A 15,758-nucleotide genomic window follows, 5' to 3' on the forward strand; every position below is an offset into this window, starting at 1 on the left:
GGTTCAAGTACATTGTTTCGCTGAATGAACAGTTCTTTGAAGATTGTCAGAAATACTTAGAGTCATAGAGTCATTGGGATCTACAGCACAGAAACAGACCCTTCAGTCCAAATTGACCATGTCTACCAGATATCCCAACACAATCTAGTCCCACCTACCAGCACCTGGTCCATATCCCTCCAAACCCTTCTTATTCATACACCCATCCAAATGCCTTTTAAATGTTGAAATCATACAAGCCTCTATCACTTCCTCTGGCAGCTCATTCCAAACACGGACCACCCTTTGTTTGAAAATGTTGCCCCTGAGGTCTCTTTTATATTTCTCCCCCTCTCAGCCTAAACCTCGTTCTGGACTCCACTACCCAGGGAAAAAACCTGGTTTATTTATCCTAGCCATGCCCCTTATAATTTTATAAACCTCGATAAGATCACCCCTCAGCCTCCAACGCTCCAGGGAAAACAGCCCCAGCTTATTCAGCCTCTCCTTGTAGCTCAAATCTTCAAATCCTGGCAACCTCCTTATAAATCTTTTCTGAACACTTCCAAGTTTCACAACATCCTTCCGATAGGAAGGAGACCAGAATTGCATGCAATATTCCAAAAGTGGCCTAACTAATGTTCTGTACAGCTGCAACATGACCTCCCAACTCCTGTACTCAGTACTCTGACCAATAAAGGAAACCATACCAAACCCCTTCTTCATTATCCTATCTAGCTGTGACTCAAGTTTCAAGGAGCTATGAACATGCACTCCAAGGTTTCTTAGTTCAGCAACACTCCCTCGGACTTTACCATTAATTGGATAAGGAGAAAGTGAGGACTGCAGGTACTGGAGATCAGAGTTGAGAGTGTGTTGTTGGAAAAGCACAGCAGGATAGGCAGCATCTGAGGAGCAGGAAAATTGACGTTTCAGGCCAAAGGTGAATGAGGCTTGTGGGCTGGGGCTGAGAGATAAATGGGAGGGGGTGGGGTTAGGGGAAGGTCGCTGAAAGTGATAGGTGGATAAAGGTGAGGGAGAAGGTGATAGGTCAGGGGGGACTGATCGACAGGTTGAGAGGGGAGTGCCGAGTTGGAGGTTTGGGACTGGGATAATGTAGGTGGAGGGGAAATGAGAAAGCTGTTCAAATCCACAGTTATCCCATGTGATTGCAGGGTCCCAAGGCAGAATATGAGGTGGTCCTCTGGAACGATCGCTCCCAACGTACAAGGACAGAACCCCCCAGTCCTCACCTTCTACCCCACCAACTTCCATGTACATCGCATCATCCTCTGCCAATTCCACCACCTCCAAAGATATATTTCCCTCCCTACCCCTATCAGCGTTCTAGAAACACTATTCCCTCCACGACTCCCTCATCAGGTCCACACTCCCCCCCCGCCAGCCCACACCCCAGTCCTGGCACCTTTCCCTCCCACCACAGGAGGTGCAAAACCTGCACCCACACCACTCCCCTCACCTCTGTCCAAGGCCCCAAAGGATCCTTCCACATCCATCCGAACATTACCTGTTCCTCTCCCAATGTTCGCCCCGGCATCCATTGCAGCCAGTGTGGTCTCCTTTACTTCAGGGAGACAGGACACCTTCTTGCAGATCGTTTCAGAGAAGATCTCACAGACATCTGCACCCACCAACCCCACTGCCCCATGGCTGAACACTTCAACTCCCCCTCCCACTCCATCAAGGACATGCAGGTCCTGGGCCTCCTCCACGACGAAACTGTTACCTCCCGATGCCTCGAGGAAGAATGCCTCATATTCTGCCTTGGGACCCTACAACCACACAAGATAAATGTGGAATTCAACAGCTTCCTCATTTCCCCTCCCCCAACATTATCCCAGTCTCAAGTCTCCAACTTGGCACCTCCCTCCTGACCTGTCCATCACTTCCCCCCCCGACCTATCACCTTCTCCCTCACTTTCATCCACCTATCGATTTTTCAGTTACCTTCCCCCAACCCCACCCCCTCCCATTTATGTCTCAGCCCCAGCCCACAAGCCTCATTCCTGATGAATAGTTTACGCCTGAAACATCGATTCTCCTGATCCTCGGATGCTTCCTGACCTGTTGTGCTTTCCCAGCAACACACTCTCGACATTAGGTGTATAAGTCCTGCCCTGATTTGCTTTCCCAAAATACAACACGTCACATTTATCTCAGTTAAACTCCATTTGCCTCTCCTCAGCCCAGTGGCTCATCTGATCAAGATCCTGCTGTAATCAAAGGTAACCCTCTTCTCCGTCCACTACATCTACAATGTTGGTGTCATCTGCAAACTTACTAACTATAACTCCTGAGCTCACATCCAAATAATTTATTGAAGATAATGTGAGTTAACAGAGTGATTGGGAGCGTAGATGGTGTTTGAGTGTTTGAAGAGGTGACCCAGCTGATGACAGAAAGATAAGGAGATGAGTGAATCCTTGAGCAATGACAATGGTTCATATCTTATCTTGGGCACATGTTGGGACAGACTCAGACTTTGATTCCATCTGACCTGATGTTACTGTGAGATAGATCCTTTCACACATGCTCAACAGCTGGTCTTAAAATAAGGACCTAGTTAACCTTTGCTCTGCATCATCCCTCATCTTTATCCCGACTGACTGTACACTACTGACAGTATTTATACTTTCACTTTAGTGAGTACAGTTCTGGGTGGCACATTGTAGGAAGGACATGAATGCAGTGGAGAGAGTGCAGAAGGGATTTACAAGAGTGATCCAGAGATGAGGAACTTTGGTTATAAGATTGGATTGAAGAAGTTGTGACTGTTGTCTTTGGAGAAAGGAAGGTGAAAAGGAGATCTGATTGATGTTTTCAAAACTATGAGCTCGAGGAGACCAGGAGAAACTATTCCTGCTTGCAGAAGGAAGAAAAAATACAAAGGCATCGATTTGAAGTGATTTACAAAAGGTACAAATGTGATATGAGGCAAAAAACATTCACTCAGCAAATAGTTCGGGTCTAGAATGTGTTACCGAGGAGGTGTGGTGGAGCCAGGTTCAACTGAGACATTCAAGAGGACGGTGGGTCAGTATTTGGGCAGAAATAATGTACAAGGATATGGAGGATAAACAAGTGATTAGCACGAGGGAATGATGCTAATTTGAACACCCGGGGGAGACATGACAGATGAATGGCCTTCTTCTGTTCCCAAATCTGTACTTTACAAGAAAGTCTGCAATGTGGTTTCATTAAGCTCCTTGAATGTTTACAGAGATCTTCAGGAGATCGTACTGAGCCAACACATGTCAAACTGATTCTGAGAGGCTCCATTAGAGGCTATTTTCTCATTGTAATGTTTTAAGGTCAGTGGCTAACCAACTATCTGCCTCTTTTGTGTCTTTGTCCTCTGTCTCCCTTGTTTGAGCTGTGACCATGGGACAAGGTCTCTGTCCATCCCCATTTGGGCTGTGACCATGGGACAAGGTCTCTGTCTCTCCATGTTTGAGCTGTGACCATGCGACAAGGCCTCTGACCCTCCTTGTTTGAGATGTGATCATGGGACAGGGTCTCTGTCCCTCCCTGTTTCAGCTGTGATCATGGGACAAGGTCTCTGTCGCTTATTGTTTGAGCTGTGACCATGGGACAAGGTCACTGTCCCTCCTTTTTGAGCTGTGACCATGGGACAAGGACTCTGTCCCTCCCTGTTTGAGCTGTGACCATGGGACAAGGTCTCTGTCCCTCCCTGTTTGAGCTGTGACAATGGGACAAGGTCACTGTCCCTCCTTTTTGAGCTGTGACCATGGGACAAGGTCTCTGTCCCTCCCTGTTTGAGCTGTGACCATGGGACAAGGTCTCTGTCCCTCCTTTTTGAGCTGTGACCATGGGACAAGGTCTCTGTCCCTCCTTGTTTGAGCTGTGACAATGGGACAAGGTCTCTGTCCCTCCTTTTTGAGCTGTGACCATGGGACAAGGTCTCTGTCCCTCCCTGTTTGAGCTGTGACAATGGGACAAGGTCACTGTCCCTCCTTTTTGAGCTGTGACCATGGGACAAGGTCTCTGTCTCCTCCTTGTTTGAGCTGTGACCATGGGACAAGGTCACTGTCCCACCCTGTTTGAGCTGTGACCATGGGGCAAGGTCTCTATCCCTCCCTGTTTGAGCTGTGACCATGGGGCAAGGTCTCTATCCCTCCCTGTTTGAGCTGTGACAATGGGACAAGGTCTCTGTCCATCCTTGTTTGAGCTGTGACAATGGGACAAGGTCTCTGTCCCTCCCTGTTTGAGCTATGACAATGGGACAAGGTCTCTGTCCCTCCCTGTTTGAGCTGTGACCATGGGACAAGGTCTCTGTCCCTCCCTGTTTCAGCTATGACATTGGGACAAGGTCTCTGTCCCTCCCTGTTTGAGCTATGACAATGGGACAAGGTCTCTGTCCCTCCGTGTTTGAGCTATGACAATGGGACAAGGTCGTTGTCCCTCCCTGTTTGAGCTGTGACCATGGGACAAGGTCTCTGTCCTTCCTTGTTTGAGGTGTGACAATGGGACAAAGTCTCTGTCCCTCCTTGTTTGAGCTGCGACCATGGGACAAGGTCTCTGTCCCTCCTTGTTTGAGCTGTGACAATGGGACAAGGTCTCTGTCCCTCCCTGTTTGAGCTGTGACAATGGGACAAGGTCCCTGTCCCTCCCTGTTTGAGCTGTGACCATGGGACAAGGTCTCTGTCCTTCCTTGTTTGAGCTGTGACAATAGGACAAGGTCACTGTCCCTCCCTGTTTGAGCTGTGACCATGGGACACGGTCTCTGTCCCTCCCAGTGTGAGCTGTGACCATGGGACAAGGTCTCTGTCCCTCCTTGTTGGAGCTGTGACCATGGGACAAGGTCTCTGTCCCTCCTTGTTTGAGCTGTGACCATGGGACAAGGTGTCTGTCCCTCCCTGTTTGAGCTGTGCCACTGGGACAAGGTCTCTGTCCCTCCCTGCTTGAGCTGTGACCATGGGACAAGGTCCCTGTCCCTCCCTGTTTGAGCTGTGACCATGGGACAATGTCTCTGTCCCTTATTGTTTGAGCTGTGACAATGGGACAAGGTCTCTGTCCCTTATTGTTTGAGCTGTGACCATGGAACAAGGTCCCTGTCGATCCCTGTTTGAGCTGTGACCATGGGACAAGGTCTCTGTTCCTCCCTGTTTGAGCTGTGACCATGGGACAAGGTCTCTGTCCCTCCCTGTTTGAGCTGTGACCATGGGACAAGGTCTCTGTCCCTCCCTGTTTGAGCTGTGACCATGGGACAAGGTGCCTGTCCATCCCTGTTTGAGCTGTGACCATGGGACAAGGTCCCTGTCCCTTATTGTTTGAGCTGTGGGAATGGGACAAGGTCTCTGTCCCTCCTTGTTTGAGCTGTGAGAATGGGACAAGGTCTCTGTCCCTCCCTGTTTGAGCTGTGACCATGGGGCAAGGTCTCTGTCCCTCCCTGTTTGAGCTGTGACCATGGGGCATGGTCTCTATCCCTCCCTGTTTGAGCTGTGACCATGGGGCAAGGTCTCTGTCCCTCCCTGTTTGAGCTGTGACCATGGGGCAAGGTGTCTATCCCTCCCTGTTTGAGCTGTGACCATGGGGCAAGGTCTCTATCCCTCCCTGTTTGAGCTGTGACCATGGGGCAAGGTCTCTATCCCTCCCTGTTTGAGCTGTGACCATGGGACAAGGTCTCTGTCCCTCCTGGTTTGAGCTGTGACAATGGGACAAGGTCTCTGTCCCACCCTGTTTGAGCTATGACAATGGCACAAGGTCTCTGTCCCTCCCTTTTTGAGCTGTGACCATAGGACAAGGTCTCCCTCCCTCCTTGTTTGAGCTAAGACAACAGGACAAGGTCTCTGTCCCTCCCTGTTTGAGCTATGACAATTGGACAAGGTCTCTGTCCCTCCGTGTTTGAGCTGTGACAATGGGACAAGGTCTCTGTCCCTCCTTGTTTGAGCTATGACAATGGGACAAGGTCTCTGTCCCTCCTTGTTTGAGCTGTGACAATGGGACAAGGTCTCTGTCCCTCCCTGTTTGAGCTATGATAATGGGACAAGGTCTCTGTCCCTCCCTGTTTGAGCTGTGACCATGGGACAAGGTCTCTGTCCCTCCCTGTTTGAGCTATGACAATGGGACAAGGTCTCTGTCCCTCCCTGTTTGAGCTATGACAATGGGACAAGGTCTCTGTCCCTCCGTGTTTGAGCTGTGACAATGGGACAAGGTCGCTGTCCCTCCCTGTTTGAGCTGTGACCATGGGACAAGGTCTCTGTCCTTCCTTGTTTGAGGTGTGACAATGGGACAAAGTCTCTGTCCCTCCTTGTTTGAGCTGTGACCATGGGACAAGGTCTCTGTCCCTCCTTGTTTGAGCTGTGACAATGGGACAAGGTCTCTGTCCCTCCCTGTTTGAGCTGTGACAATGGGACAAGGTCTCTGTCCCTCCATGTTTGAGCTGTGACCATGGGACAAGGTCTCTGTCCCTCCTTGTTTGAGCTGTGACAATAGGACAAGGTCTCTGTCCCTCCTTGTTTGAGCTGTGACCATGGGACAAGGTCTCTGTCCCTCTTGGTTTGAGCTGTGCCACTGGGACAAGGTCTCTGTCCCTACTTGTTTGAGCTGTGACCATTGGACGAAGTCTCTGTCCCTCCCTGTTTGAGCTGTGACCATGGAACAAGGTCCCTGTCGATCCCTGTTTGAGCTGTGACCATGGGACAAGGTCTCTGTCCCTTATTGTTTGAGCTCTGACCATGGGACAAGGTCTCTGTCCCTCCCTGTTTGAGCTGTGACCATGGGACAAGGTCCCTGTCTCTACCTGTTTGAGCTGTGACAATGGGACAAGGTCTCTGTCCCTCCCTGTTTGAGCTGTGACAATGGGACAAGGTCTCTGTCCCTTATTGTTTGAGCTGTGACCATGGGAAAAGGTCTCTGTCCCTCCCTGTTTGAGCTGTGACCATGGGAAAAGGTCTCTGTCCCTTCTTGTTTGAGCTGTGACAATGTGACAAGGTCTCTATAGCTTACTGTTTGAGCTGTGACCATGCAACAAGGTCCCTGTCGATCCTTGTTTGAGCTGTGACCATGGGACAAGGTCTCTGTCCCTTATTGTTTGAGCTGTGACCATGGGACAAGGTCTCTGTCCCTCCCTATTTGTTCTGTGACCATGGGACAAGGTCTCTGTCCCTTATTGTTTGAGCTGTGACCATGGGAAAAGGTCTTTGTCCCTCCCTGTTTGAGCTGTGACCATGGGACAAGGTCTCTGTCCCTCCTTGTTTGAGCTGTGACAATGGGACAAGGTCTCTGTCCCTTATTGTTTGAGCTGTGACCATGGAACAAGTTCCCTGTCGATCCGCGTTTGAGCTGTGACCATGTGACAAGGTCTCTATAGCTTACTGTTTGAGCTGTGACCATGCAACAAGGTCCCTGTCGATCCTTGTTTGAGCTGTGACCATGGGACAAGGTCTCTGTCCCTTATTGTTTGAGCTGTGACCATGTGACAAGTTCTCTGTCCCTCCCTGTTTGAGCTGTGACAATGGGACACGGTCTCTGTCCCTTATTGTTTGAGCTGTGACGATGGGACAAGGTCTCTGTCTCTACCTGTTTGAGCTGTGACAATGGGACAAGGTCTCTGTCCCTTATTGTTTGAGCTGTGACCATGGGAAAAGGTCTCTGTCCCTCCCTGTTTGAGCTGTGACGATGGGACAAGGACTCTGTCTCTACCTGTTTGAGCTGTGAGAATGGGACAAGGTCTCTGTCCCTCCCTGTTTGAGCTATGACAATGGGACAAGATCTCTGTCCCTCCCTGTTTGAGCAGTGACCATTGGACAAGGTCTCTGTCTCCCCTGTTTGAGCTGTGACCATGGGGCAAGGTCCCTATCCCTCCCTGTTTGAGCTGTGACCATGGGGCAAGGTCTCTGTCCCTCCCTGTTTGAGCTGTGACCATGGGGCAAGGTCTCTATCCCTCCCTGTTTGAGCTGTGACCATGGGGCAAGGTCTCTATCCCTCTCTGTTTGAGCTGTGAAAATGGGACAAGGTCTCTGTCCCTCCCTGTTTGAGCTGTGACCATGGGACAAGGTCCCTGTCCCTCCCTGTTTGAGCTGTGACCATGGGACAAGGTCTCTGTCCCTCCCTGTTTGAGCTGCGACCATGCGGCAAGGTCTCTGTCCCTCCCTGTTTGAGCTGTGACCATGGGGCAAGGTCTCTATCCCTCTCTGTTTGAGCTGTGAAAATGGGACAAGGTCTCTGTCCCTCCCTGTTTGAGCTGTGACCATGGGACAAGGTCCCTGTCCCTCCCTGTTTGAGCTGTGACCATGGGACAAAGTCTCTGTCCCTCCCTGTTTGAGCTGTGACCATGGGGCAAGGTCTCTGTCCCTCCCTGTTTGAGCTGTGACCATGGGGCAAGGTCTCTGTCCCTCCCTGTTTGAGCTGTGACCATGGGGCAAGGTCTCTGTCCCTCCCTGTTTGAGCTGTGACCATGGGACAAGGTCCCTGTCCCTCCCTATTTGAGCTGTGACCATGGTACAAGGTCTCTGTCCCTCCCTGTTTGAGCTGTGACCATGGGGCAAGGTCTCTGTCCCTCCCTGTTTGAGCTGTGACCATGGGGCAAGGACTCTGTCCCTCCCTGTTTGAGCTGTGACCATGGGGCAAGGTCTCTGTCCCTCCCTGTTTGAGCTGTGACCATGGGGCAAGGTGTCTATCCCTCCCTGTTTGAGCTGTGACCATGGGGCAAGGTCACGATCCCTCCCAGTTTGAGCTGTGACCATGGGGCAAGGTCTCTATCCCTCCCTGTTTGAGCTGTGACAATGGGACAAGGTCTCTGTCCCTCCTTGTTTGAGCTGTGACAATGGGACAAGGTCTCTGTCCCTCCCTGTTTGAGCTATGACAATGGGACAAGGTCTCTGTCCCTCCCTGTTTGAGCTGTGACCATGGGACAAGGTCTCTGTCCCTCCCTGTTTGAGCAATGACGATGGGACAAGGTCTCTGTCCCTCCCTGCTTGAGCTATGACAATGGGACAAGGTCTCTGTCCCTCCGTGTTTGAGCTGTGACAATGGGACAAGGTCTCTGTCCCTCCGTGTTTGAGCTATGACAATGGGACAAGGTCTCTGTCCCACCTTGTTTGAGCTGTGACAATGGGACAAGGTCTCTGTCCCTCCCTGTTTGAGCTATGATAATGGGACAAGGTCTCTGTCCCTCCCTGTTTGAGCTGTGACCATGGGACAAGGTCTCTGTCCCTCCCTGTTTGAGCTATGACAATGGGACAAGGTCTCTGTCCCTCCCTGTTTGAGCTATGACAATGGGACAAGGTCTCTCTCCCTCCTTGTTTGAGCTGTGACAATTGGACAAGGTCTCTGTCCCTCCTTGTTTGAGCTGTGACCATGGGACAAGGTCACTGACCCTCCCTGTTTGAGCTGTGACCATGGGACGAGGTCTCTATCCCTCCTGGTGTGAGCTGTGCCACTGGGACAAGGTCTCTGTCCCTACTTGTTTGAGCTGTGACCATTGGACAAAGTCTCTGTCCCTCCCTGTTTGAGCTGTGACCATGGAACAAGGTCCCTGTCGATCCCTGTTTGAGCTGTGACCATGGGACAAGGTCTCTGTCCATTATTGTTTGAGCTGTGACCATGGGACAAGGTCTCTGTCCCTCCCTGTTTGAGCTGCGACAATGGGACACGGTCTCTGTCCCTTATTGTTTGAGCTGTGACAATGGGACAAGGTCTCGTCTCTACCTGTTTGAGCTGTGACAATGGGACAAGGTCTCTGTCCCTTATTGTTTGAGCTGTGACCATGGGAAAAGGTCTCTGTCCCTCCCTGTTTGAGCTGTGACCATGGGACAAGGTCTCTGTCCCTCCTTGTTTGAGCTGTGACAATGGGACAAGGTCTCTGTCCCTTATTGTTTGAGCTGTGACCATGGAACAAGTTCCCTGTCGATCCGCGTTTGAGCTGTGACCATGGGACAAGGTCTCTGTCCCTGATTGTTTGAGCTGTGACCATGGGACAAGGTCTCTGTCCCTCCCTGTTTGAGCTGTGACAATGGGACACGGTCTCTGTCCCTTATTGTTTGAGCTGTGACGATGGGACAAGGTCTCTGTCTCTACCTGTTTGAGCTGTGACAATGGGACAAGGTCTCTGTCCCTTATTGTTTGAGCTGTGACCATGGGAAAAGGTCTCTGTCCCTCCCTGTTTGAGCTGTGACCATGGGACAAGGTCTCTGTCCCTCCTTGTTTGAGCTGTGACAATGTGACAAGGTCTCTGTCGCTTATTGTTTGAGCTGTGGCCATGCAACAAGGTCCCTGTCGATCCTTGTTTGAGCTGTGACAATAGGACAAGGACTCTGTCCCTCCTTGTTTGAGCTGTGACCATGGGACAAGGTCACTGACCCTCCCTGTTTGAGCTGTGACCATGGGACAAGGTCTCTGTCCCTCCTGGTTTGAGCTGTGCCACTGGGACAAGGTCTCTGTCCCTACTTGTTTGAGCTGTGACCATTGGACAAAGTCTCTGTCCCTCCCTGTTTGAGCTGTGACCATGGAACAAGGTCCCTGTCGATCCATGTTTGAGCTGTGACCATGGAACAAGTTCCCTGTCCCTCCCTGTTTGAGCTGTGACCATGGGGCAAGGTGTCTATCCCTCCCAGTTTGAGCTGTGACCATGGGGCAAGGTCACGATCCCTCCCAGTTTGAGCTGTGACCATGGGGCAAGGTCTCTATCCCTCCCTGTTTGAGCTGTGACAATGGGACAAGGTCTCTGTCCCTCCTTGTTTGAGCTGTGACAATGGGACAAGGTCTCTGTCCCTCCCTGTTTGAGCTATGACAATGTGACAAGGTCTCTGTCCCTCCCTGTTTGAGCTGTGACCATGGGACAAGGTCTCTGTCCCTCCCTGTTTGAGCTATGACGATGGGACAAGGTCTCTGTCCCTCCCTGCTTGAGCTATGACAATGGGACAAGGTCTCTGTCCCTCCGTGTTTGAGCTGTGACAATGGGACAAGGTCTCTGTCCCTCCGTGTTTGAGCTATGACAATGGGACAAGGTCTCTGTCCCACCTTGTCTGAGCTGTGACAATGGGACAAGGTCTCTGTCCCTCCCTGTTTGAGCTATGATAATGGGACAAGGTCTCTGTCCCTCCCTGTTTGAGCTGTGACCATGGGACAAGGTCTCTGTCCCTCCCTGTTTGAGCTATGACAATGGGACAAGGTCTCTGTCCCTCCCTGTTTGAGCTATGACAATGGGACAAGGTCTCTGTCCCTCCGTGTTTGAGCTGTGACAATGGGACAAGGTCGCTGTCCCTCCCTGTTTGAGCTGTGACCATGAGACAAGGTCTCTGTCCTTCCTTGTTTGAGGTGTGACAATGGGACAAAGTCTCTGTCCCTCCTTGTTTGAGCTGTGACCATGGGACAAGGTCTCTGTCCCTCCTTGTTTGAGCTGTGACAATGGGACAAGGTCTCTGTCCCTCCCTGTTTGAGCTGTGACAATGGGACAAGGTCCCTGTCCCTCCCTGTTTGAGCTGTGACCATGGGACAAGGTCTCTGTCCTTCCTTGTTTGAGCTGTGACAATAGGACAAGGTCACTGTCCCTCCCTGTTTGAGCTGTGACCATGGGACAAGGTCTCTGTCCCTCCTTGTTTGAGTTGTGACCGTGGGACACTGTCTCTGTCCCTCCCAGTGTGAGCTGTGACCATGGGACAAGGTCTCTGTCCCTCCTTGTTTGAGCTGTGACCTTTGGACAAGGTCTCTGTCCCTCCTTGTTTGAGCTGTGACAATAGGACAAGGTCTCTGTCCCTCCTTGTTTGAGCTGTGACCATGGGACAAGGTCACTGACCCTCCCTGTTTGAGCTGTGACCATGGGACAAGGTCTCTATCCCTCCTGGTGTGAGCTGTGCCACTGGGACAAGGTCTCTGTCCCTACTTGTTTGAGCTGTGACCATTGGACAAAGTCTCTGTCCCTCCCTGTTTGAGCTGTGACCATGGAACAAGGTCCCTGTCGATCCCTGTTTGAGCTGTGACCATGGGACAAGGTCTCTGTCCATTATTGTTTGAGCTGTGACCATGGGACAAGGTCTCTGTCCCTCCCTGTTTGAGCTGTGCCCATGGGACAAGGTCTCTGTCCCTCCCTGTTTGAGCTGCGACAATGGGACACGGTCTCTGTCCCTTATTGTTTGAGCTGTGACAATGGGACAAGGTCTCGTCTCTACCTGTTTGAGCTGTGACAATGGGACAAGGTCTCTGTCCCTTATTGTTTGAGCTGTGACCATGGGAAAAGGTCTCTGTCCCTCCCTGTTTGAGCTGTGACCATGGGACAAGGTCTCTGTCCCTCCTTGTTTGAGCTGTGACAATGGGACAAGGTCTCTGTCCCTTATTGTTTGAGCTGTGACCATGGAACAAGTTCCCTGTCGATCCGCGTTTGAGCTGTGACCATGGGACAAGGTCTCTGTCCCTGATTGTTTGAGCTGTGACCATGGGACAAGGTCTCTGTCCCTCCCTGTTTGAGCTGTGACAATGGGACACGGTCTCTGTCCCTTATTGTTTGAGCTGTGACGATGGGACAAGGTCTCTGTCTCTACCTGTTTGAGCTGTGACAATGGGACAAGGTCTCTGTCCCTTATTGTTTGAGCTGTGACCATGGGAAAAGGTCTCTGTCCCTCCCTGTTTGAGCTGTGACCATGGGACAAGGTCTCTGTCCCTCCTTGTTTGAGCTGTGACAATGTGACAAGGTCTCTGTCGCTTATTGTTTGAGCTGTGGCCATGCAACAAGGTCCCTGTCGATCCTTGTTTGAGCTGTGACAATAGGACAAGGTCTCTGTCCCTCCTTGTTTGAGCTGTGACCATGGGACAAGGTCACTGACCCTCCCTGTTTGAGCTGTGACCATGGGACAAGGTCTCTGTCCCTCCTGGTTTTAGCTGTGCCACTGGGACAAGGTCTCTGTCCCTACTTGTTTGAGCTGTGACCATTGGACAAAGTCTCTGTCCCTCCCTGTTTGAGCTGTGACCATGGAACAAGGTCCCTGTCGATCCATGTTTGAGCTGTGACCATGGAACAAGTTCCCTGTCCCTCCCTGTTTGAGCTGTGACCATGGGGCAAGGTGTCTATCCCTCCCTGTTTGAGCTGTAACCATGGGGCAAGGTCACGATCCCTCCCAGTTTGAGCTGTGACCATGGGGCAAGGTCTTTATCCCTCCCTGTTTGAGCTGTGACAATGGGACAAGGTCTCTGTCCCTCCTTGTTTGAGCTGTGACAATGGGACAAGGACTCTGTCCCTCCCTGTTTGAGCTATGACAATGGGACAAGGTCTCTGTCCCTCCCTGTTTGAGCTGTGACCATGGGACAAGGTCTCTGTCCCTCCCTGTTTGAGCTATGACGATGGGACAAGGTCTCTGTCCCTCCCTGCTTGAGCTATGACAATGGGACAAGGTCTCTGTCCTTCCTTGTTTGAGGTGTGACAATGGGACAAAGTCTCTGTCCCTCCTTGTTTGAGCTGTGACCATGGGACAAGGTCTCTGTCCCTCCTTGTTTGAGCTGTGACAATGGGACAAGGTCTCTGTCCCTCCCTGTTTGAGCTGTGACAATGGGACAAGGTCCCTGTCCCTCCCTGTTTGAGCTGTGACCATGGGACAAGGTCTCTGTCCTTCCTTGTTTGAGTTGTGACCATGGGACACTGTCTCTGTCCCTCCCAGTGTGAGCTGTGACCATGGGACAAGGGCTCTGTCCCTCCTTGTTTGAGCTGTGACCTTTGGACAAGGTCTCTGTCCCTCCTTGTTTGAGCTGTGACAATAGGACAAGGTCTCTCTCCCTCCTTGTTTGAGCTGTGACCATGGGACAAGGTCACTGACCCTCCCTGTTTGAGCTGTGACCATGGGACAAGGTCTCTATCCCTCCTGGTGTGAGCTGTGCCACTGGGACAAGGTCTCTGTCCCTACTTGTTTGAGCTGTGACCATTGGACAAAGTCTCTGTCCCTCCCTGTTTGAGCTGTGACCATGGAACAAGGTCCCTGTCGATCCCTCTTTGAGCTGTGACCATGGGACAAGGTCTCTTTCCATTATTGTTTGAGCTGTGACCATGGGACAAGGTCTCTGTCCCTCCCTGTTTGAGCTGTGACCATGGGACAAGGTCTCTGTCCCTCCCTGTTTGAGCTGCGACAATGGGACACGGTCTCTGTCCCTTATTGTTTGAGCTGTGACAATGGGACAAGGTCTCGTCTCTACCTGTTTGAGCTGTGACAATGGGACAAGGTCTCTGTCCCTTATTGTTTGAGCTGTGACCATGGAAAAAGGTCTCTGTACCTCCCTGTTTGAGCTGTGACCATGGGACAAGGTCTCTGTCCCTCCTTGTTTGAGCTGTGACAATGGGACAAGGTCTCTGTCCCTTATTGTTTGAGCTGTGACCATGGAACAAGTTCCCTGCCGATCCGCGTTTGAGCTGTGACCATGGGACAAGGTCTCTGTCCCTGATTGTTTGAGCTGTGACCATGGGACAAGGTCTCTGTCCCTCCCTGTTTGAGCTGTGACAATGGGACACGGTCTCTGTCCCTTATTGTTTGAGCTGTGACGATGGGACAAGGTCTCTGTCTCTACCTGTTTGAGCTGTGACAATGGGACAAGGTCTCTGTCCCTTATTGTTTGAGCTGTGACCATGGGAAAAGGTCTCTGTCCCTCCTGTTTGAGCTGTGACCATGGGACAAGGTCTCTGTCCCTCCTTGTTTGAGCTGTGACAATGTGACAAGGTCTCTGTCGCTTATTGTTTGAGCTGTGGCCATGCAACAAGGTCCCTGTCGATCATTGTTTGAGCTGTGACAATAGGACAAGGTCTCTGTTCCTCCTTGTTTGAGCTGTGACCATGGGACAAGGTCACTGACCCTCCCAGTTTGAGCTGTGACAATGGGACAATGTCTCCGTCCATCACTGCTTGAGCTGTGACAATGGGACAAGGTCTCAGTCCCTTATTGTTTGAGCTGTGACCATGGGACAAGGTCTCTGTCCCTCCTTGTTTGATCTGTGACCATGGGACAAGGTCTCTGTCCCTCCCTGTTTGAGCTGTGACCATGGGACAAGATCCCTGTCCCTCCTTGTTTGAGCTGTGACCATGGGACAAGGTCTCTGTCCCTTCTTGTTTGAGCTGTGACAATGGGACAAGGTCTCTGTCCCTTATTGTTTGAGCTGTGACCTTGGAACAAGGTCCCTGTCTATCCCTGTTTGAGCTGTGACCATGGGACGAGGTCTCTGTCCCTCCCAGTTTGTGCTGTGACAATGGGACAAGGTCCCTGTCCCTCCCTGTTTGAGCTGTGACCTTGGGCCAAGGTCTCTGTCCTTCCTTGTTGGAGCTGTGACAATGGGACAAGGTCTCTGTCCCTCCTTGTTTGAGCTGTGACCATGGGACAAGGTCTCTGTCCCTCCTTGTTTGAGCTGTGACAATGGGACAAGGTCTCTGTCCCTCCCTGTTTGAGCTGTGACAATGGGACAAGGTCCCTGTCCCTCCCTGTTTGAGCTGTGAACATGGGACAAGGTCTCTGTCCTTCCTTATTTGAGCTGTGACAATCGGACAAGGTCACTGTCCCTCCCCGTTTGAGCTGTGACCATGGGACAAGGTCTCTGTCCCTCCTTGTTTGAGCTGTGGCCATGGGACACGGTCTCTGTCCCTCCCTGTGTGAGCTGTGACCATGGGACAAGGTCTCTGTCCCTCCCTGTTAGAGCTCGAACCATGGGACAAGGTCTCTGTCCCTCCTTGTTTGAGCTGTGACAATGGGACAAGGTCTCTGTCCCTTATTGTTTGAGCTGTGACCATGGAACAAGTTCCCTGCCGATCCGCGTTTGAGCTGTGACCATGG

The 15,758-nt window shown here is 51.5% G+C and overlaps 1 protein-coding gene across 1 annotated transcript in view; it reads left to right on the forward strand.

Moving 5' to 3' along the window:
* LOC140496213 (uncharacterized) overlaps positions 1–15,758 on the forward strand; it is a 126,468-nt gene that overhangs the window by 69,532 nt on the left and 41,178 nt on the right. The gene's annotated exons all lie outside the window — the stretch shown is intronic.

This window comes from Chiloscyllium punctatum, chromosome 26 (assembly GCF_047496795.1).
Source record: "Chiloscyllium punctatum isolate Juve2018m chromosome 26, sChiPun1.3, whole genome shotgun sequence".
Taxonomy (NCBI): Eukaryota; Metazoa; Chordata; class Chondrichthyes; order Orectolobiformes; family Hemiscylliidae; genus Chiloscyllium; species Chiloscyllium punctatum.